The sequence below is a fragment of the Pteronotus mesoamericanus genome, unplaced genomic scaffold (assembly GCF_021234165.1).
Source record: "Pteronotus mesoamericanus isolate MK-2021 breed Mesoamerican mustached bat unplaced genomic scaffold, CSHL_Meso_final contig_37, whole genome shotgun sequence".
Taxonomy (NCBI): Eukaryota; Metazoa; Chordata; class Mammalia; order Chiroptera; family Mormoopidae; genus Pteronotus; species Pteronotus mesoamericanus.
This window is the reverse complement of record NW_026555144.1, coordinates 1,469,885-1,491,845: the sequence shown is the minus strand read 5'-3', so window position 1 is coordinate 1,491,845 and position 21,961 is coordinate 1,469,885. Positions and strand designations below refer to the sequence as shown.

At 36.6% G+C, this 21,961-nt stretch overlaps 1 protein-coding gene and 1 pseudogene across 1 annotated transcript in view; one reads left to right on the top strand and one right to left on the bottom strand.

Annotated features, from left to right (window-relative positions):
• Window positions 1–21,961, bottom strand: part of IL1RAPL2 (interleukin 1 receptor accessory protein like 2) — a 744,540-nt gene that overhangs the window by 247,367 nt on the left and 475,212 nt on the right. The gene's annotated exons all lie outside the window — the stretch shown is intronic.
• Window positions 14,945–15,665, top strand: LOC129073231 (S-phase kinase-associated protein 1-like; annotated as a pseudogene).

Below are 21,961 nucleotides of genomic sequence, written 5' to 3'. Positions count from 1 at the left end.
CGGCTTTCACCACTTCTATTCAATATAGTATTGGAAGTCCTATCCACAGGCATCAGACAAGAAAAAGAAATAACAGGCATCCAAATTGTAAAGGAGGAAGTAAAACTATCATTGTTTGCAGATGACATGTTAGTGTACATAGAAAATCCCATAGACAGCACCAAAAAATTACTTGACCTAAAAAGTGAATTTGGCAAATCAGCAGGATAAAAAGTCAATACTAAGAAATCAAAGGCATTTTTGTACACCAACACTGAAATATCAGAATCAGAAATCAGGAAAATTCCCATTTGCTATAGCAACAAGAAAAATAAAGTTCCTAGGAATAAACTTAACCAAGGAAGTAAAAGACCTGTACTCAGAAAACTACACAACACAGAAGAAAGAAATTAAGGAAGATACAAATAAATGGAAGCATATACTGTGTTCATGGATTGGAAGAATTAGTATCATCAAAATATCCATATACCAAAGCAGTTTAGAGACTCAACGCCATACCTATTAGAATACTAATGTCCTATTTTACATAGAGCAAACACATCAAAAATTTTATATGGAACGATAAACGACCTGGAATAGCTGCAGAAATTTTAAGAAAGAACAAAAAAGTAGGAGGGATCACAATACTTGACATAAAACTATATTACAAGGCAAGTGTAATCAAAAAAGTCTGATACTGGCATCAGAATGGACAAACAGATCAATGGAACAGAATAGAGAGCCCAGAATGAACCTCATGACTTTGTGGTCAATTAATATTTGACAAAGTGTGCAAAAGCATAAAATGGAGTAAAAATAGTCTCTTCAACAAATGTTGTTGGGAGAGCTGGATAGCTACATGCAAAAAACCTGATATTTGACCACCAACTTACCCCATACACAAAAATAAACTCAAGATGGATAAAATACTTAAATATGAGTCACAATAGCATAAACATACTAGAGGAGAACATAGGCAGGAATCTCTTGGATAGCCCATGCAGAATATTTTCACCGATATGTCTCCTAGAGCAAGGGACATAAAGGAAAAAATAAACAAATGTGATTTCATCAAAATAAGCTTCTGCACAGCTAATGTAAACATCAGCAAAATGAAAAGGTAAACAAATGTATGGGAAAATAAACTTGCCGATGATACCTCAGACAGGGATTTGATCTCCAAAATGTATAAAGAACTCACAGGACTCCACTCCAGGAAGATTAACAATCCAATTAAAAAATGGGCAAAGGACCTGAATAGACACTTCTCTAAGTAGGACATACTCAGGGTACAGAGACATATGAAAGGATGCTGATCATCACTGTTCATCAGAAAAATGCAAATTAAAACCACAATGAGATAACAGTTCACAGTAGTCAGAATGGCCATCATAAAGAGATCAACAAACAATGGGTGCTGGGGAGGGTGTGGAAAAAAGGATAATCTATTACACCATTGTTGGGAATGCAGACTGTTGCAGCCACTGTGAAAAATAGTTTGGAATTTCCTCAAAAACTAAAAATGGAATTGCCTTGTGACCCACTGATTCCACTGCTGGGATTATACTCTAAGAATCCCAAAACAGCAATTTAAAGAGACCTATTCACCCCAATGTTCATAGGAGCACAATTTACAATAACCAAGTGCTGGAAGCAGCCAAAGGGCCCATCAGTAAGACAGTGGGTCAAAAAACTATGGTCCATTTCCACAATGGAATACTAGGCAGCAGAAATAAAGAAAGAGCTACTATCCTTCCCTATAGCATGGATGGAACTGGAGAGCATTATGCTAAGTTATGTAGTCAAGGCAATGATGAACAAATACTATATGATCTTGTCTATAAGTAGAACCTAATTAGTAAAGCAAGCAGACAAGGAAAATATGAACAGCAATGTTGAAAAAAAAGAAGAAACCAATGGGTAGGGGACACAGGGAGGGATGGGAGTAGCAGGGAGGGGAAGGGGAAGGATCAGATCAAGGAACAGATGTAAAGGGCACATGGATGGAACCAAGGGGAGGGAAGATTGAGGGGGTAGGTTGGGGTCGGTGGGTCCGGGTAAAGTGGTCACGGATAAATGGAGACAAATTTATTTGAAATTTTAAGTATATATATATATATATATATATATATAGAGAGAGAGAGAGAGAGAGAGAGAGAGAGAGAGAGAGAAAAGATGGTGGAGGAGTGAATGGGAGTCATGTGGACCTCCTCCCAAGACCAAACTGGAATTGGGACTAAATAGTGGAGAAATCACCTGGACAACAATGGAAAAATAGGGGGAGAGAAGCCTTGGAGCTGCGGACAGACAGTGGATTCAACTCTCACACATCCCAAAGGGTGAGAAGCATGGTGGAGGCTCGAGAGGGTCGGCTGGGCGCCCAGGGGCACCAGCACCAAATGAACATTTAAATGACCAGTTAGATCCCCCTGAGAAGAACAGGGTCTGAACCATAAACAGGGACCCTTAGACTACAGCAGCTGAAACCAGGAAAACGCACAGACAAAAAGCAACCCTGAAAAGCTTAGGGGTGCTCTCTGCCAGAGACAGGTGGCTGGAGACAAAAAGAGACATTTAAAGGGCCAATGCAAAAATTTGCAGTGGCAGCCACCTTCCTTCATCTCTGGGTAGAAGCGGCAGGAGAGTGGGCTGGTGCCTGAGGAGAGATTGGTGAGGAAAACTTTGTGAAGAGAACAGAGACAGTGGCCAGTGGTGCCCTGGTCATAACTCACCTCCCACTTTGCAGCTATCATCTCGCTCAGGTATAAGTGGGTCAATAAACATACCTTTTGCATGCTCTGCACACAGCTTGTGTCTGTGTGTGGGCTGGGGGCTGAGTACAGACAAGCTGGAAGAAATAGAGGAGCCATTGCCAAAGGGAACACACGGCTGCATAGAGACCCTTGAGGAGAGATGGGACATGGAAATGTTGGAGGAAGAACTGGAGGATTATCTGAGATCTCCCTGAGCAGAGTCCCTCCCCATTCTGTAGTCCCCACTTGCGCAGGCAGGCCACACCTCCAGAGGCAGAAGCAGGCGCGCGATTAGGGTCCACAGAAATAGTGGATCCCTAGCCGAAGGGGTCACAGAGCTGCCCAGAGACCCATGGGGAGAGACTGGAGACAGGATTAACTGGAGAGTCCCAGAGCAGACTTCTTCCCATTTCCATAGTATTCATGTTGCAAGGGCAGGCTACGCCCACCAAAGAGCCAAAAGCTAGGAAAGCACACAATAGAAGACCCTGAACTGACTAGTGCCACAGCGCGAGCATGGTGGCAGGCAAGCATCCAGCCTTCGAGTGCCAAGCCTGCGAGCACATTCAAGGAGCCTGCGTGAGAGTGCAGAGTGATCCGCAGAAAGAGTGGATCCCTGGCCGATGCAGTCACAGAGCTGCCCAAAGCAGTAGTCCAACAGAGACAGTAGATTCCTGAAATGCTCAAACAAATGGCACAAGGTCAGATAGGGTCAACGACTGACATCATCAGAGGCAGACCCAGAAAGAAAAGTAAAGAACAATAAATAAATAAATAAATAAATAAAAGACCCGCCTACTATCATAAAATTTTAATCCACAAAGTCAGGAAATCTAGATGGATCAATTGAAGCAGAAGCAAAAATAAATAACTAAACAAACAAATAAATAATAATAAACTCTCACAAAAATGGGAAGAAAAAGAAGTTCTACTAAAATGAGAGGAAAGGAGGAATCCCCACGGAGAGAACTAAATGAAATACAGGCAAGGGAATTATCAGATATTGAATTCAAAACAATGACTCTATGGAAGCTCAATGAGCTGAGCCAGCTCAAAGATAACCATGAGAAACTGCATAGAAACTATCAGGATCTTACAGCAAACTATATCAACCTGGAAAAGGACATAGAAACTATCAAGAAGACACAAGAGGATATGAAGAATACCATTTCTGAATTGAAGAACACAGTAGAAGGAATCCAAAGCTGGGTAGATGAAGCCGAGGATCGAATCAGTGAGATGGAGGATAAGGTAGAAAAAAGCTCCCAGAAAGAACAAGAAATGGAAAAAAAGACTGAAAAAAATAAAGAGTCATTTAGGCAAATGCAGGACAACCTGAAATGCAATAATATCTGCATAATAGGGATACCAGAAGGAGATAAAGAGCAAGGCATAAAGAATCTCTTAGAAAAAGGAATGATGGAAAATTTCCCCAATTTGAGGAGAGAAAAGGTCTCATGGATCCTCGAAGCACAGAGGGCCCCACTCAAGAGGGAGCCAAGGAGGTCCACTCCAAGACACATCATTATTAAAATGGCAAATATCAAAGATAAAGGGACAATCCTAAAGGCAGCAAGGGATAAACAAGGAGTAACATAAAAGGGGACCCGGATACGGTTAGAAGCTGACTTCCCCACAGAAACACTACAAGCCAGAGGGCAATGGCAAGAGATATTCCAAGTAATGAAAAGCAAGGGACTACAACCAAGTCTGCTCTACCCAGCAAGGCTCTCAATTAAAATAGAAGGGGGAAATAAGGAGTTTCCCTGACAAAAGAAGGCTAAAAGAATACAGCTCCACCAAACAAGCACTACAAATATGCTAAAAGGACTGCTTTATGAAGATGAAGAAAAAGAGTGAGAAGAAGAAAAACACAAGTACAAAGAGAAGAAATGAATAGGTTTCTATCTGTAATAACTCTCAATGTATATGGACTAAATTCCCCAATTCAAAGATGCAGGATAGCCGAATGGATAAGAAAACATGACACACGTATGCTGCCTACAAAAGACCCACCTCAGAGCAAAAGCCGTACACAAATTGAAAGTAATGGGATGGAAAAAAAATATTCCAGGCAAATGGGTAAGAGAAGAAAGCTGGGGTAGCAATACTTATATCAGACAAAATAGATTTCAAAACAAAGGCCATAAAAAGAGACCCACAGGGACAATTTATAATACGAAATGTAAGAATCTATCAAGAACACATTAACATTGTAAACTTATATGCACCCAATATAGGAGCACCAATATATATAAGTAAAATCTTGGACAACTTCAAAAAATATATAGACAGCAACATACTGATAGTAGGGGATTTCAACACCCCGTTGTCAAAAATGGACAGATCTTCCAAATGAAACATCAACAAGGATATTGTGGAGCTGAATGACACACTAAATCAAATAGACTTAATAGACATATATAGAACCTCACATCTCAAAGAAGCAAAATACACATACTTTTCAAATGTGCATGGATCTTTTTCAAACATAGACCACATAATAGGACACAAAGCAAGCCTCAGCAAATTCAGGAAAATTGAAATAATACCAAACTTTTTCTCGGACCACAAGGGCTCAAAGCTGGAAATCAGCCCCAAAGAGAAACTACAAAAACATGCAGACTCATGGAGACTGAACAGTAGACTATTAAGCGATGAATGGGTCAATAATGAGATAAGAGAAGAAATAAAAATTTTTCTGGAAACAAATGAAAATGAACAGACAACAGTCCAAAACTATTGGGACACAGCAAAAGCAGTCCTGAGAGGGAAGTTCATAGCAATACAGGCTTACCTGAAAAAGATAGAAACATTTCAGATAAAAGACCTAACACTACAATTTCAAGGACTGGAGAAACAACAACAAATAAATCCCAGAGCAAGTTAAAGGGAAGAAATAGTCAAGATGAGAGCAGAACGGAATGACATAGAAATGAAAGGAACAATTCAAAGGATCAACCAATCCAGGAGCTGATTCTTTGAAAGATAAATAAAATTGAAAAGTCTTTAAGCAGACTCATCAAGAAAAAAAGGGAGAGGACCCAAATATATATCAGAAATGAAAGAGGAGAAATAACAACTGATACCACAGAGAAAGAAACCATTCTAAGAAACTACTATAAACAATTATATGCCAAGAAATTTGAAACCTTGATCAAATGGACACATTTCTAGAAAAGTATAATCTTCTAACACTGAAGGAGGAAAAAACAGAAAGCTTGAACAGAACGAAAACATATGCGGAAACTGAAGCAGTAATCAAGAACCTCCTGGCACACAAAAGCCCTGGGCTGGACGGTTTCACAGGAGAATTTTACAAAACATTTAATGAAGAGCTAACCCCAGTCCTTCTCAGACTATTCCAAAAAATCCAAGATTAGGGAAACCTCGCAGACCCTTTTTATGAGAGAAGCATCACCCTAGATCCAAAAGCAGATAAAGACGCTACAAAGAATGAAAACTACAGGCTAAGTGCGCTGATGAACATAGAGGCTACAATATTTAAAAAAATATGGGCAAACAGCATCCAGAAATATATTAAAAAATTATCCACCATGAATATGCGGGATTCATCCCAGGCATTCAGGTATAGTTCAATGTACACATATCAATAAACATAATATATCATATAAATAAAAGAAAAGACAAAAAACACATGATCATATCGATAGATGCAGAAAAAGCATTCGATAAGGTACCACACCCATTTATGATCAAAACACTCAGCAGAATTGGAATAAATGGAGCATTCTTCATCGTAATATAGGTCATATAAGAAAAACCTACAGCAAACATCGTACTCAACAGGCAAAAACTAAAAGCTTTCCCACTAAGATCTGGAACACGATAATGCTGTCCACTTTTACCACTTCTTTTCAACATTGTTTTGGAAGGCCTTGCCAGAGGAGTCAGACAAGAAAAAGAAATAAAATGCATCCAAATAGGAAAGGAGAAAGTAAAACTATCATCGTTTGCATATGATGATAGTGTACATTGAAAACCCTATAGACTCTACCAAAAAACTCCTCAAACTAATAAGTGAATTTGGCAAAACAGCAGGTACAATGTCAATATTCAGAAATCAAAGGCATTTATGTACATCAGCAATGCAATAGAAGAAGAAGAAATCAGAAAAAAAAATACCATTCGATATAGCAAGAAGAAAAATAAGGTACCTAGGAATAAATTTAACCAAAGAGCTAAAAGACCTGTACGCAGAAAACTATACAACATTGAAGAAAGAAATTAAGGAAGACACAAATAAATGGAAGCATAGACCGTGTTCATGGATTGGAAAAATTAACATCATCAAAATCTCCATACTACTCAAAGCAATTTATAGATTCAATGCAATCACTATTAAGATACCAATGATGTATTTCACAGAAATAGAACAGACATTTCAAAAATGTATATGGAACCATAAGCGACCCCAAATTGCCACAGCAATTCTGAGAAAGAAAAACAAAGTAGGAGGGATCAAAATACCAGACATCAAAGTATATTATAAAGTCACTATATACAAAACAATCTGATACTGGCACAAGAGGAGACCCATAGACCAGTGGAACAAAAATCAGCCCAGGGCTATATGGGCATCTAATATTTGACAAAGGGGGCAGAAGCATAAAGTGGAGTAAAAATTGCCTCTTCAAGAAATGGCGTTGGGATAGCTGAACAGCTACATGCAAAAAATTGAAATTTGATCATCAGCTGACACTATACACAAAAATAAACTCAAGAGGGATAAAAGACTTAAATATAAGTCAGGACTCCATAAAAGTCCTCAAGGAGAAAATTGGCAGGAAACTTTTATATATCCCACACAGCAATTTTTTCACCGATATGTCTCCTAAAGCAAGGGACATGAAGGAATGAATAAACAAGTGGGGCCTCATCAAAATAAGAAGCTTCTGCACAGCTGAAGAAAACATCAGCAAAATGAAAAGGGAAACAATGATATGGGAAAATATATTTGCTAATGATACAACAGATAGAGGTTTGATTTCCAAGATATATAAAGAACTCTCTCGACTCCACTGCAAGACCCAAATGATCCAATTCAAAATGGGCAAAGGATCTGGGCAGATGCTTTTCCAAGGAAGAGATACAGAGGGCCCAGAGACATTGGAAAGGATGCTCGGCATCACTAGCCATCAGAGAGATGCAGATCAAAACCACCATGAGCTACCACCTCACACCGGTCAGAATGGCCATCCCAAACATATTAATGATCAACAAGTGCTGGCTAGGCTGTGGAGAAAAGGGAACGCTAGTACACTGTTGGTGGGAATGCAGACTGGTGCAGCCATTGTGGAAAGCAAGTGTGGAATTTCCTCCAAAAGCTGAAAATGGAACTGCCTTTTGATCCAGTGATTCCCCTGCTGGGACTATACCCTGGGAATCCCAAAATGCCAATTCAAAAGAACCTCTGCACTGCAATGTTCATAACAGCACAATTAACAATAGCCATGTGATGGAAGCAACCTAAATGTCCATCAGTAGATGATTGGATCAAAAAATTATAGTACATTTACACAATGGAATGCTATCCAGCAGAGAGAAAAATAGAACTACTACCCTTCACAACAGCATTGATGGAACTAGAGAGCATTATACTAAGTGAAATAAGCCAAGATGTGAAAGGCAAATACCATATGATCTCCCCTATAAGCAGAACCTAACCAACAAAACAAAGATGCAAGGAAAGTAAGACCAGCAATACTGAAAGAAAAAGAAACCAAGAGACAAGATGGAAGGAGGGACCCGTGTGCGGGGTAAAAGGAAGGGAAGGGGCAACCAAAGTGGAGAAGGATTGAGGGAGTGAGAGGGGGAGGGGGCATGGGAAAGTGGTGAAGGGAATGCAGAGACATATATACTTGGAAAAATATATAAATTTATTATAAAAATAAAAATAAATAAAATGAATAAATAAATTAAAAAATAATATCCAATAATGACAAAGAGCTAGGAAAAATTGCATTTTCTCATATATAAATCTCATGGAAAGTAACTTACTAGAAATTATCAAGAATTTTAAAAATGTTTATTCTATTTTTCCCAGGAATTTATTTAGAGAAGTAAACATAAATAGAGAAATATTTTAGACACAATGATATTCAACACAATGTTTGTTTATTGCTTCCTAAAAGTTATACTACATTACAAGAATAATGAAAATAACTTCCTTTATACTGTCCATTTAAAAGAATTGAAGCAGATTGATTGTTTCCCTTAAAAATACATCAATTTTTCTTTATGAAAATTAGTTAATGATAATGCTCCAAATAGGTGTTTATCCGTGATGATGTAGTTGAGACTACATCTAATCATTATCAGATAATCCATTAAAAAGACCTTTAAGTTGGCTTTATATGGTAAGTACACACTGAAGAGAATCTTCCACACTCAGCAACCCTGTATTTATTTTTCACATACAGTAGGAAAGATTGGTAAGTAATTTTCAAATAACTTTTTCAGTGTGAAAGCCCAAAGTCTTGCCAGCTGATTTGAGAGGGTGGTCAAACATTGTTAATTAGCCAGGCTGTCAGAAGAATTATGTGAAGTTGAAGGTAATAGCTCATTAGCAAGAAATAGCTATTATTAATTGTGACAAGGTCAAGAAAGTAATATCTTTCCAAATTTGAGAGGATATGAAAATAAGAAAAATGTCTTTTAGAATAGAATGAGATACAAAATCAAATATGGGAAATCATATATGAAAAAGAAGGTCTGATTGTCTCACATTAAGTTATTTGATTCTCTGGGAGCCCAAAGAGGCAAGTCCTCAGAATTGAGTAGCTGCTTCTTAAGGTGGTCAATGGTGACTCAGGGCCCTGCTCACTTGCTCTTATAATACTCTTTTTTTTTTTTCAGGGATTATCACCTTGACTGCTTCATTTAGAGCCAAAGTGTGCTAGAGTCATCTTTAGTTGCAACCTGCTTATAGAGTTTAATATTCAATGTGTGTAAGGAAATTTTCTTGGCTGCCTGCCTGATAGGGGAAGAAAAGAGGAAGGGATGATGACAAAGTCCAAAAGACACATATTTGCAAATAATAACAGCTGCAATTTATTAAGTGCCTGCTATTCCAGAAACTGCATCATGTATTTTAAATATATTATCAATTTTAATCTTCATAGCAGTCTTTGAAGGTAGATAATAGAATTATTCCCATTTTCATGTGAGGAAACAGAAACAAAAAGGTTAGGTTGCTTGCCTAGAATCACAAAGTGGCAATGCCCCTGAAACCAGGTATAAGCCATTCCCAAGTCCATGCCCTTACTAAACTTAACATAACATAATAACTTATTAGATAGTACCAAAGTACCAAAGTACCAAGTACCATTAGATAGATAAATATGAGTCATAAAAAATTGATAGTTAAACTTAATCAAAAGTAAAAATCTCTACTCTTCAAAAGGCACTATTAAGAAAATAAAATGGCAAGCCATAGGTGGACGAAATATTTGCAACACTTATATCTGACAAAGAACTATTATTCAAAATATTAAAAAGATCTCTTCCATTTCAAAAACAAACCATTCAATAAAAATGTACACAAGACTTGTACAGATATTTCACAAAAGAAAATCCAGTAATACCTAATAAATACATGAAAAGAAGCTTGATATCCTTACACTTCAGGGAAATGCAAATTAACATCCAATTAGATAACACTGTACAACTATTACAATGGGTACAAGAGACTGATAATATCAACTGTTGGTATGAAAGTGAAGCAACTGCAATTTTCATCCACTGAGGATGAAATTGTAAAATAGTACTCCTATTTTTAAAACAATTTTATTGTTTCATATAAAGGTAAAAACATTTATCACATGATTTAAATATTCTATTCTGAAGTATTTACTTGAGAGAAATAAAAATATATATCTACAGAAAGACTTGTATGTGAAGATACATAGCAGCATAATTCATAATAGCCAAAAACCAAAAATAGCTTAGAGGCCCATAAGCTGTTGAACAGATACAATGCGTGTTATGTTCATGTAATAATAATAAAAATAAAAATAATAGACAGTTGCTGATACACACAAAATCATGAATAGAGCTCACAGAACTTAGGTTACGCAAAATTAGCCATAAACCAAAGGGCTATATTCTATGATCACATCTACAGGAAGTGCTAGAATGTATCAAATGAATTATAGTTAAAAAAAAAAGATAACTGTTTGCCTGGGGCAAGATTGGGTGAGGTATTGGAGACTGACTACAAAGGAGGACAAAGGAAATTTTGAGAGAGACAGAAAACTTTTTTACCTTACTTAACATGGTGATTTCATGGATGTTTATATTTGTCAAACATTATCAATCTGCATAGTTAAAACATATGAATTTTCTTAAATGTAAATTATAATTCAATAAATAAAGATGTAAAGTTATTATAAAATGCCTTTTAAATCTACCCTGATTGAAATAAAATGTGGTTCAATAAAATAAGTCAACAAAATAATCACTGTCTTTAAGATGGTGTTTAAGAATATTTCTTCTATTGCAAAAACCAAAACCAACCCACCAGCTAAGGAAGTACTTACTACATAAAAATGTATATGCAATAGCTCCTATACCCATCGATTGCAGCTTGTTTTTTTCCCACTGAGAGCTGTTACCAAAAGCAGCTATAGACAGGCAGACAGCCCAGCAATTTCTCTTGCTGGCAAACTCTCTGTGCAGGTACTATTTAGAAATTTAAGCAAGGAGCCCATTAATCTCTCCTGGCAATATCTGAACCCAGGTCGCAAAGTTCTCTTTATTTCTCCCATTAAGCATTGAAGCACAGACACAGACAATTAACTACTTTCAAAACTGAAATCATATCAAGCATTTTTTCAGATCACAAGGGCTTGAAACTAGAAACCAGCCTCAAGGGAAAAACTCAAAATCATTCAAATTCATGGATACTGAATGGTATGTTATTAAACAATGAATGTGTTAATAATGAGATCAAGGAAGAAATCAAAGAATTTCTGGAGACAAATGAAATTGAACACACAACAGTTCAAAACTTATGGAACACAGTGAAGGCAGTCCTGAGAGGGAAGTTCATAGCAACACAGGCTTACGTAAAAAAAGAGAAACATTTCAAATAAACAGCCTAACACTGCATCTAAAGGAACAACACAAACAAAGCCCAGAGTGAGTAGAAGGAAGGAAATAATCAAGATCAGAGCAGAATTAAATGACATAGAGACTAAAAGAACAATTCCAAGGATCAATAAATCTAAGACTGGGTCTTTGAAAAGATAACCGAAATCTACAAGCCTTTAAGCAGACTCATCAAGAAAAAAAGGGAGAGGACCTAAATAAATAATATCAGTAATGAAAGAGGAGAAATGACAACTGATACCACAGAAATACAAAGGATTGTGAGATATTAATATGAACAACTATATGGCAAAACAATTTGAAACCTGGGCAAAATGGACAAATTTCTAGAAAAATATAATTTTCCAAAATGAATCAAGAAGAAGCAGAAAGCCTGAATAGACTGATAACAGCTAATTAAATTGAAGCAGTAATCAAAAAACTCCCGGCACAGAAAAGCCGGGACCAGATGGTTTCACAAGCAAATTTTAACAAACATTTAGGGAAGTACTAACTCATATCCTGCTCAAACTATTCCAAAAAATTCAACAAGAGGGAAGACTCTTAAAATCTTTTTATCCAAATTTGAAGGCCAGTATTTTCCTAATTCCAAAACCAGGTAAAGACACAACAAAGAAAAACAAAAACAAAAACTACAGGCAATATCGCAGAAGAACGTAGATGCTAAAATCCTCAACAAAATTTTGGCAAAGAGGATCCAGCAATACATCGAAATTTGAGGTACAAACTAAACTTTTATTATGGTCCTAATGTCAAGCTCACATTATTTTAAAGAATTAATGAAACCCTGGGTGAAATACATAATCAGAATTCAGTGGGATTGATTAATGGAAGGACATTGCTGCTTTTCTTTATGACTCACAAAGGCAACTAGAATTTCTCTTGGAGTATAGCATGTTAAGATCTGGGCAAATTAGTTATTGTTCCCATGACTTATATTTAGTGGTTCTTTGCCTGTAAAAAGATTTGGAGGCTGGAGGAAAACATAATGTTTAAAAATAAATATACGTTTTATTTCTAGAAATTTGAAACATTCTATATACTAGTCATGTCTTTAATACTTGGGTTATTTTAGCTTAGTTGAATGAACTTGCAACTCAGATAGCTGCTATCACATGGTGGTATAAACATGGGTTATCCAGCTAATTTTTGCTCTTTGTTTACCTGTAGGCATGAATCACTAAAATGAACCATAGATTATCATACCTCATTTATTTTTTTCTGTCAACATATACTCTCTATTTAAAAATAACTTTATGAATTTGATGTCTACATGGCATGAATCTATCAAAAGTCATAATGCAGTATACCTGAAGTAAAAACAAAGAGCACCTACTACAATAAAATATAGACTGTTATCAATCCTAACAAGCTTATTTAAATCCTACTGTCCCTCAATCTAATCTGAACTCACTTTGAATCATTCCAGCTTTGAAAAGTTGCTCTAGGTGTTGGCCTGGGCACAAGTGCTGTTCACCATCTGCCTGATTTGTTGGCTCTGATTGAGGCTGCAGGGCATCAAGGTTTGTTATGAAGCTGGTCACTTTAGCCACTGAAACATCTTAATCACTTGCTACCTATAATTACCTTCTGGTAAGACCTTATCTATTCCTGACTCACAAGCTTTACTCACTTCAGTTTAAAATGCTGATATTCTTCCTGGAGATAAGATGGAAAGAGGAGAGACAGCTTTACCTTATTCAGCTTTCATGTGCTTAAAAAAAGAAGCTAAAGTTTTACCAAATGTTAATGCAGCAATATTAAAAAAGGTTATTCAGTGGTGCACCCACCACAAGGATGACCCTCCTCCTCCAGAGGATGACAGCAATATACAGAATAATTTTTTTCCCATATCCAAAAAAAGCTCCTCCTGGGGAACTCTTTACAATTAGAGAATTCTACCTTCTCTCTCTCTCTCTTGCCCTCTCCTTCTCAAAATTAATTGTGGGAAAATATACATAAAATTTACTATTTTAACCATTTTACATGTACAACTCAGTGGCATTAATTACATTCCGAATGTTTTGCAACCATCACTGCTATCATTTCTAGAACTTTTTGATCATCCCAAACTATCTCTCTTCTTATGAATAATAATAATATTAATATTGATATCTTTGCTTAAAAACCTCTAATTTCTGCCCAAGTTATTTGCTGTCTATTATGAACTGGCTTTTAAAAGAGAACTGGAGAGCATTATGATAAGCGAAATAAGCCAGGGGGTGAAAAGAAAAATACCATATGATCTCACCTATAAGTGGAACCCACTCAACAAAACAAACAAGCAAGAAAAATAACCAGCAGCCCTGAAAGAAAGAAAAAAACTAACCAACAGTAACTAGAGGGGAGAGGGAAGGGGGTAACAGGGTAAAGATAGGAAAGAGTCAAGTCAATGAACATGTATAAAGGACCCAATGACAAAGTTAAAGTGGGGAAGGATTGAGGGTGGGAGGTGAAGGTGAGTGGGACAGGGGAAACTGATAGTGGGAAAATGGAGACAAATGTATTTGAACAATAAAAAAATAAATAAATAAAAAGAGTTATCCATCAGGCTCTCCCCCACCTTTTTTTTCTTCCTAGGACTTTAAAAATATTTTGTACCTACAGAAAAAAAACCACTTTTAAGTAGTTGCTCAGAATAGCAGTTTACTCACAGAGAGGTTACTACACAAGGGGTGTGACATTCTTCAGTGATTCAGAAGATGAAGTTACAGAAAAGATCCGAAACAGAGTCGAATTTGACCCTATTGAACTCTGCTTTTATTTCAGGAAGTTGCCACTGTTTAATCCATGTGCATCACCAGGCTATGATAGCACACATTTAGCTTGAATTTTCTTAGACATAGATAAATTAAGAAAAAAAAAAACTAGTATAGTTCCTCCATGCTAGATGCTCACTAGTGTTAATCTTTCAAATTAGTTTAACAATAATAAATTATTTATAATCAGTAAATAATTAAGTTAGCCATGAAATTACAAATAGAAAAAGTGGAAAGGACATTGTTCTCCACCTTTCCTTGTTGTCTCTGCTGATGGTGCCTCGCTCTTGTCAGCCTCCGGCCTGCTCTCTACTGTGCACCATGCCTTCAATTAAGTTGCAGAGTTCTGATGGAGAGATATTTGAAGTTGATGTTGAAATTGCCAAACTGTGACTGTCAAGACCATGTTAGAGGATTTGGGAATGGATGATGAAGGTGATGATGACCCAGTTCCTCTACCAAATGTTAATGCAGCAATATTAAAAAAGGTTATTCAGTGGTGCACCCACCACAAGGATGACCCTCCTCCTCCAGAGCATGATGAGAACAAAGAAAAACGAACTGATGATATCACTGTATGGGACCAAGAATTCCTGAAAGTTGACCAACGAACACTTTTTGAACTTATTCTGGCTGCAAACTATTTAGATATCAAAGGTTTGCTTGATGTTACATGCAAGACTGTTGCCAATATGATCAAGGGGAAAACTCCTGAAGAGATTCGCAAGGCCTTCAACATCAAAAACGACCTTACCAAAGAAGAAGCCCAGGTATGCAAAGAGAACCAGTGGTGCGAAGAGAAGTGAAATGTTGTGCCTGACACTGTAACACTGTAAGGATTGTTCCAAATACTAGTTGCACTGCTCTGTTTATAATTGTTAATATTAGACAAACAGTAGACAAATGCAGCAGCACATCAACTGTATTAGCAGAGTATTGTCCTCATTGCATGTGTAGTTTGGGTACAGATTCCAAACCTATGGCTGAGTTTCTTCCAGTATGATCAAAAAGTTTCTTTTCTCTTTGCTCTGAATAAAACTGAATTGTGAGTCCTCTATGGTAAGTGGCATTTTGGGCTTTCCCTCTTTTTGTAAGACAATTTCTGCCTAGTTTGTTGTCCAGTTAACTTTAGTTTAGTGACCTTTTAAAAGTTGGCATTGTAAATAAAACAACTTGCAAAAGTAAAAAAAAAAAAAGTGGGAAAATTATAGAAGCCTTTGAAAGTTTTCCAAGTTTATTTTGGTTATCTTATGTCTAACAAGTTGTATCAGTAATTTAAAAAAAACAACTCTGGCAAAACAAACAAACAAATAAACAATAACAACAACAAAAACTCTGGCCTTATGTAACCCAAAATAATTAGTTTAAACAATTACATTTCAAGGTTTAAATAGCCCATTAACACCTTCTTACTCTGTACTAGAGTCAGAAATAGTTAAGTCAGAAACATTAATTCTGTAACCATTTTGTTTTCTGCCTGCTAAAATTAATCATTTCTGCTTAGCCTTCAACTTGAAGTTCTACTTTATTTGCCTACTTACTCTTTCCTGCATTTTTCAATGACCAAACTGCCTTTTTAATTGGAAGTGTGTCTATCTTTAGTTGTGTCAAACATTCTCTCCAGCCCAGGTTGGCGTGGCTCAGTGGATTGAGTGCCAGACTGTGAAGCAAAGGGTTGCCAGTTTGATTCCCAGTTAGAGCACATGCCTGGGTTGTGGGCCAAGTCCCCAGTAGGGGGCACACAAGAAGCAACCACACATTGATGTTTCTCTTCCTCTCTTTCTCCCTCCTTTCCCCTCTCCCTAAAAATAAATAAATAAAATCTTAAGAAAGTCTCTCCATAATTCTTTATTTCAATGAATGAAAATGTTTTTATTTAACATTTTAAAGGTTGATTACTGAAATAAATCATAATGCATCATTTTGTCACAAAGACAGCCTTGGTTTAAACTAGATTATGTGGAAAGATATCCACACCCAATACATTGAATTTGTATATTTTATAATTGTCCTTATTCTCAAAGGGACATAGGATCAAAATAATACAAATATAAAGTATAACATTTTATCCCCCAAATCCATGCAATGGAATGTTCTCCTTAAATTAATCACATTTTATTATTCTTCCACAGATTAACAGTTCCTTTATAAAGCTTCATCTGACTAATCCAGCTTGCAAAGGTCTCCATTTTTCAATTCCTACAACAGTAACACAGGATCCATCCTCTTTAAACCATCTTCACACTTCTGCCAAAGAAAACTGATCATATTATTTTCCTGTTCAAAGTCTCTGATAGGTCTAACCCTGCCTTGAGGATAATTCTAAAATCTTAACAGAGAAATCAAACCCATTAGAACCTGGCCCCAATATTTTCTGGCCTCAATATCTACTCTGGACTAAAGTACTATCTTCTAGTTACTATATATAAGGCAGTCCTTAAGAATGCCACATGATTTCAGTACTCTGTGTATTGGCACATATTCTACTAACTGGAAAAGACACCTGGTCAAGAGTAACTTCTTTATGAATACTTTGACTCTCATAGGCCAAAATAACATGTAAAGTTTTCATATTTAAGAGTATTGTGCTTCAGCCCTGGCTGGTGTGGCTCAGTGTATTGAGGGCTGACCTGTGAACCTAAAGGTCATTGGTCCTATTCCCAGTCAGGCCACATACCTGGGTTCCAGGCCAAGTGCCCAGTGAGGGGCACACAAGAGAGAACCACACATTGATGTTTCTCTCTCTCTCTTTTTTCCTCCTTCCTCCTCTCTAAAATTAAATAAATAAAGTATTTTTTAAAAATACTATGGTGCTTCTATAGAGACAGAATAAGATATAAAGGAAACATAATGGAGCTCCAAAGTAGGTCAATTAATACCTGATAATTTAGTATATGGTAAAGGGAGCATTTCAGATAAATAATGCTGAAACAATTGGTCAGTGGTCTTAAAACAATAAAGCAACATATCCCAGGTTATTAAAAAACAAATAAGACTTTTTCTTTTTCCCTTTTTTATTTATTTTTTATTGTTCAAATACATTTGTCTCCACTTTCCAGCCACTAATTTCCCCTGACCCACACAAACCCACCTCCTACCCTCAATCCTTCCCCACTTTGGCTTTGTCCATGGGTCTGTTACACATGTTCCTTGCCTTGACCCTTCCTCTTCTTTTCCCCATTACCCTCCCATCCTCCTCCCCTCTGGTTACTGTCAGTTTGTTTTTTCATTCAATGTTGCTGGTTATATTTTTCTTCCTTGTTTGTTTTGTTGATTAGATTCCACTTATAGGAGAGATCATATGGTATTTGTCTTTCACCCCCTGGCTTATTTCGCTTAGCATGATGCTCTCCAGTTCCATCCATGCTGTCGCGAAGTTTAGTAGTTCTTTTTTTCTTTCTGCTGCATAGTATTCCATTGTGTAAATGTACCATAGTGTTTTGATCCACTCATTTATTGATGGGATTTTTTTCCTTCTTTAATGTATTTTTATCATTACATTTTGTCCCCTTATGCCCCTTCCCCCTCAATCACAACACTGTTGTCCATGTACATGAGTCCTTTCTCCTGTGTGCTCAATCCCTCCACCTCCTACCATGCCCCCTCCTTAGTTGTCATTCTGTTCTTTGTGTGTCTGTTTTTATTTTGTTTGTTATTTCAGTTTATTAGATTCCACGTGTGAGAGAAATTATATGGTATTTATTTTTCTCTAACTGGTTTATTTCACTTAGCCTAATGTTCTCCAGGTCCATCCATGCTGTCTCAAAAAGCAAATTTTTCTTCCTTTTTATGGCCAAGTAGTATTCCATTATGTAAATGTATCCTAGTTGTTTTATCCACTCATCTACAGAATGGGCAGTTAGGTATCTTCCATATATTGGTGATTGTAAATATCACTGTAATGAATATAGGTGTGCTCATGTTATTTTCAATTAGTGTTTTGGATTCCTTCCAAGAAGTGGGATTGATGGGTCAAAAGGCAGATCCATGTTTAATTTTTTGTGGTATCTCCATACTGTATTCCTCAGTGGCTGTGCTAGTGTGCATTCCCATCAACAACATGAAAGGGTTCCCCTTTTTCCACATCCTCACTAGCACTTGTTTGTTCATTTATTGATGATGGCCATTCTGACAGGAGTGAGGTGATATCTCATTGTGGTTTTCATTTGTATTTCTATGATTATTAGTAATATTGAGTATCTTTTCATATGTCTGTTGACCATCTGCCTGTCCTCTTTGAAGAAGTGTCTATTCAGGTCCTTTGCCTATTTTTAAAAATTGAGTTCTTTGCTTTTTTGCTGTTAATGTTTTTAAGTTTTTTATGCATTTTGGATATTAACCCCTTATCAGATGTATCAGAAAATATGTTCTCCCATTCTGTGGGTTCTCTTTTTATTTAGTTGATGTTTTCCTTTGCTGTACAAAAGTTTTTAGTTTGATATAGTCCCATTGGTTTATTTACTCTTTTATTTCCCTTGCTTGGGGAAATCAATAAAATTTTGCTATGAGCAATGTCTGAGATTTTGTTACTTATGTTTTCTTCTAGGATTTTTATGATGTCAAGTCTAACATTTAAGTTTTTAATACATTTCGAATTTATTTTTGTGTATGGTGTAAGAAGGTGACCTAGATTAATTTTCCTCCATGTATCTGTTGAATTTTTCCAATACCATTGATTGAATAACCTATCTTTAGCCCATTGTATGTACTTTCTTCTTCTGTCAAATATTAATTGACCATAAAGGTGTGATTTTATTTCTGGGCTCTCTATTCTGTTTCATTGGTTGATGTGTCTGTTTTTATGCCAGTACCATGCTGTTTTGATTACTATGGTCTTATAATTTGATATTAGGTAACATGATTCCTCCAACTATATTCTCCTTTCTCAGGATCACTGTTGCTCTGTTGAGCCTTTTGTGGATCCATATAAATTTTTGAAACATTTGTTCTAGTTCAATGAAATATTAATTCTTCCTATCATGAACACAATATGTGCATCCACTTATTTGTATCTTCTTCAATTTCTTTCTTCAGTGTCTTATAATTTTCCTTGTACAGGTCTCTTACATTCATGGTTAGGTTTATTCCTAGATATTTAATTTTGAATGGGATTGCTTTCTTTATTTCCCTTTCTGTTAGTTATTTTTTGGCATATAAAAATGCAAGTGATTTCTGGGTGTTAATTTTGTATTCTACTATTTTGCTTAATTCACTTATCAGTTCTACTAGTTTCTGAGTGGAATCTTTGGGTTCTCTATGTACAGTATCATATCATCTGCAAATAGACAGTTTTACTTCTTCCTTTCAAATTTGGATGTCTGTATTTATTCTTCCTGTCTGATTGTTGTGGTTGGGACTTCCAGTACTATGTTGAATAGGAGAGGTGAAAGAGGACATCCCTGTCTTGTTCCCAATCTCAAGGAGAACGCTTGTATTTTTTTCCCATTGAGTATGATGTTGGCAGCGGGTTTGTCATATATGGCCTTTATTATGTTTAGTTATCTTCCCTCTATTCCCACATTTCTAAGAGTTTTTTTTTATAATAAATTGGTGCTTGATTTTATCAAATGCTGTTTATGCATCTATTGATATGATCATGTGTTACTTTCCTTCATTTGTTTTTATGGAGTGAGTCACATTTATTGATTTGTGTATGTTGTACCAATCTTGCATTCCTGGAATAAATCCCACTTGATCAACCCACAGAATGGAAGAAGATATTTGCAGATACAACTGATAAGGGGTTAATATTCAAAACTCATAAAGAACTTACAAAACTCAACATCAAAAATGCCCCCAAACAAATCAATTAAAAACTGGGCAAAATACCTAAATAGACACTTCTCCAAAGAGCACATAAGGATAGCCAATAGGCATATGAAAAGATGCTTAACATCATTAATCATCAGATAAATGCAAATTAAAACCACATACCATTTCACAATTGTCATAATGGATATTGTCAATAAATCAACAAACAACAAGTGCTAGTGAGGGTATGGAGAAAGGGGAACACTTTTCCATCATTGGTGGGAATGCAGACTGGTGTAGCCACTGCAGAAGCCAGTATGGAGATAGCTCAAAAAAGTAAGAATGGATCTACCTTTTGACCCAAAGATCCTGCTTCTGGGAATATATACAAAGGAACCTAAAACACTCATTCAAAAGAACATAAGCACCCTTGTGTTCATTGCAGTGTTATTAATAATCACCAAGGTATGGAAGCAGCCCAAGTGTCCATTCTGTAGCTGAGTGGATAAAACAACTAGGAGACTTTTCCACAATGGAATACAACTCAGCCATATAAAAAAGAGAAAATTCTACCCTGTGAGGCAGTATGGATGGACTGGGAGAACATTGTGCTAAGTGAAATAAGCCAGTCAGAGAAAGACAAAAGTCATATTATTTCACTCATATGTGGAATCTAAAGAGAAAACTGAAGTAACAAGGAATATGGACACAGAGTCATAGATGGAGAACAGGATAACAGGTAGTTGGCAGAGGGAGTTTAGGGGTGGAGGGGCTGAGCAAAAAGAAAAAGTCTCATGGACATGGACAACAGTGTGTGATGCTAGGGGGAAAGAGGTATAAAGACATGAAATTGTAAAGGAAAATACAATAAAGATTAAAGTAAAAAATAAAATAAAAAATAAAGTTAAAAAAAGAAAACTAGAGAAAATATAGGTGAATATCAATTATGGAAAATGTGCAACTAAATGAACATAAAATAAATGGGAAATAGAGGAAAACTTTAATGTATTTTATGCTCCCATGAAAACCCTCAACAGTTAAAAGTCTCATTATGGGAAGAACTTCAACATGGCAGAGGAGGGACTGGAAGTTACACTGACCTCCTCCCAGGACCAATCCAGAATTACAACAAAATTGTGGAGAAATAACCTAGAAAACAACTGAACAATAGCAAGAGAGGAGCCTCAAACCCTGGAATAGACAGAGGAACCGGCTTTGGCACAACCTAACTAGTAAAGAGTGCGGTAGAGGCTCAAGAAGGTGGACTAAGAGCCCACGGGCAACAGCACCAGAGGGATGTTGAAATGGCCAGTTGGATCCCCCTTAGTAGAGCAGGGTCTAAATCATAAGCAGGGATCTCCAACCTATACCATCAGAGCCCAAAAAGCACACAGATAATAGCCAGCTGTGAAAAGTATCAGTGTTCTCTCCCAGAGACAGGTGGCTGGAGACACAAAGAGCCATTTAAAAATCCAATGCAAAAATTTGTAGTGGCAGCCACTTACCCTGGGCTATGGCATAGGCAGGGGCAGAGTGGGTTGGAGCTGCTTGAGGAGATACTGGGAGGGAGGCATTGGGGAGATAATT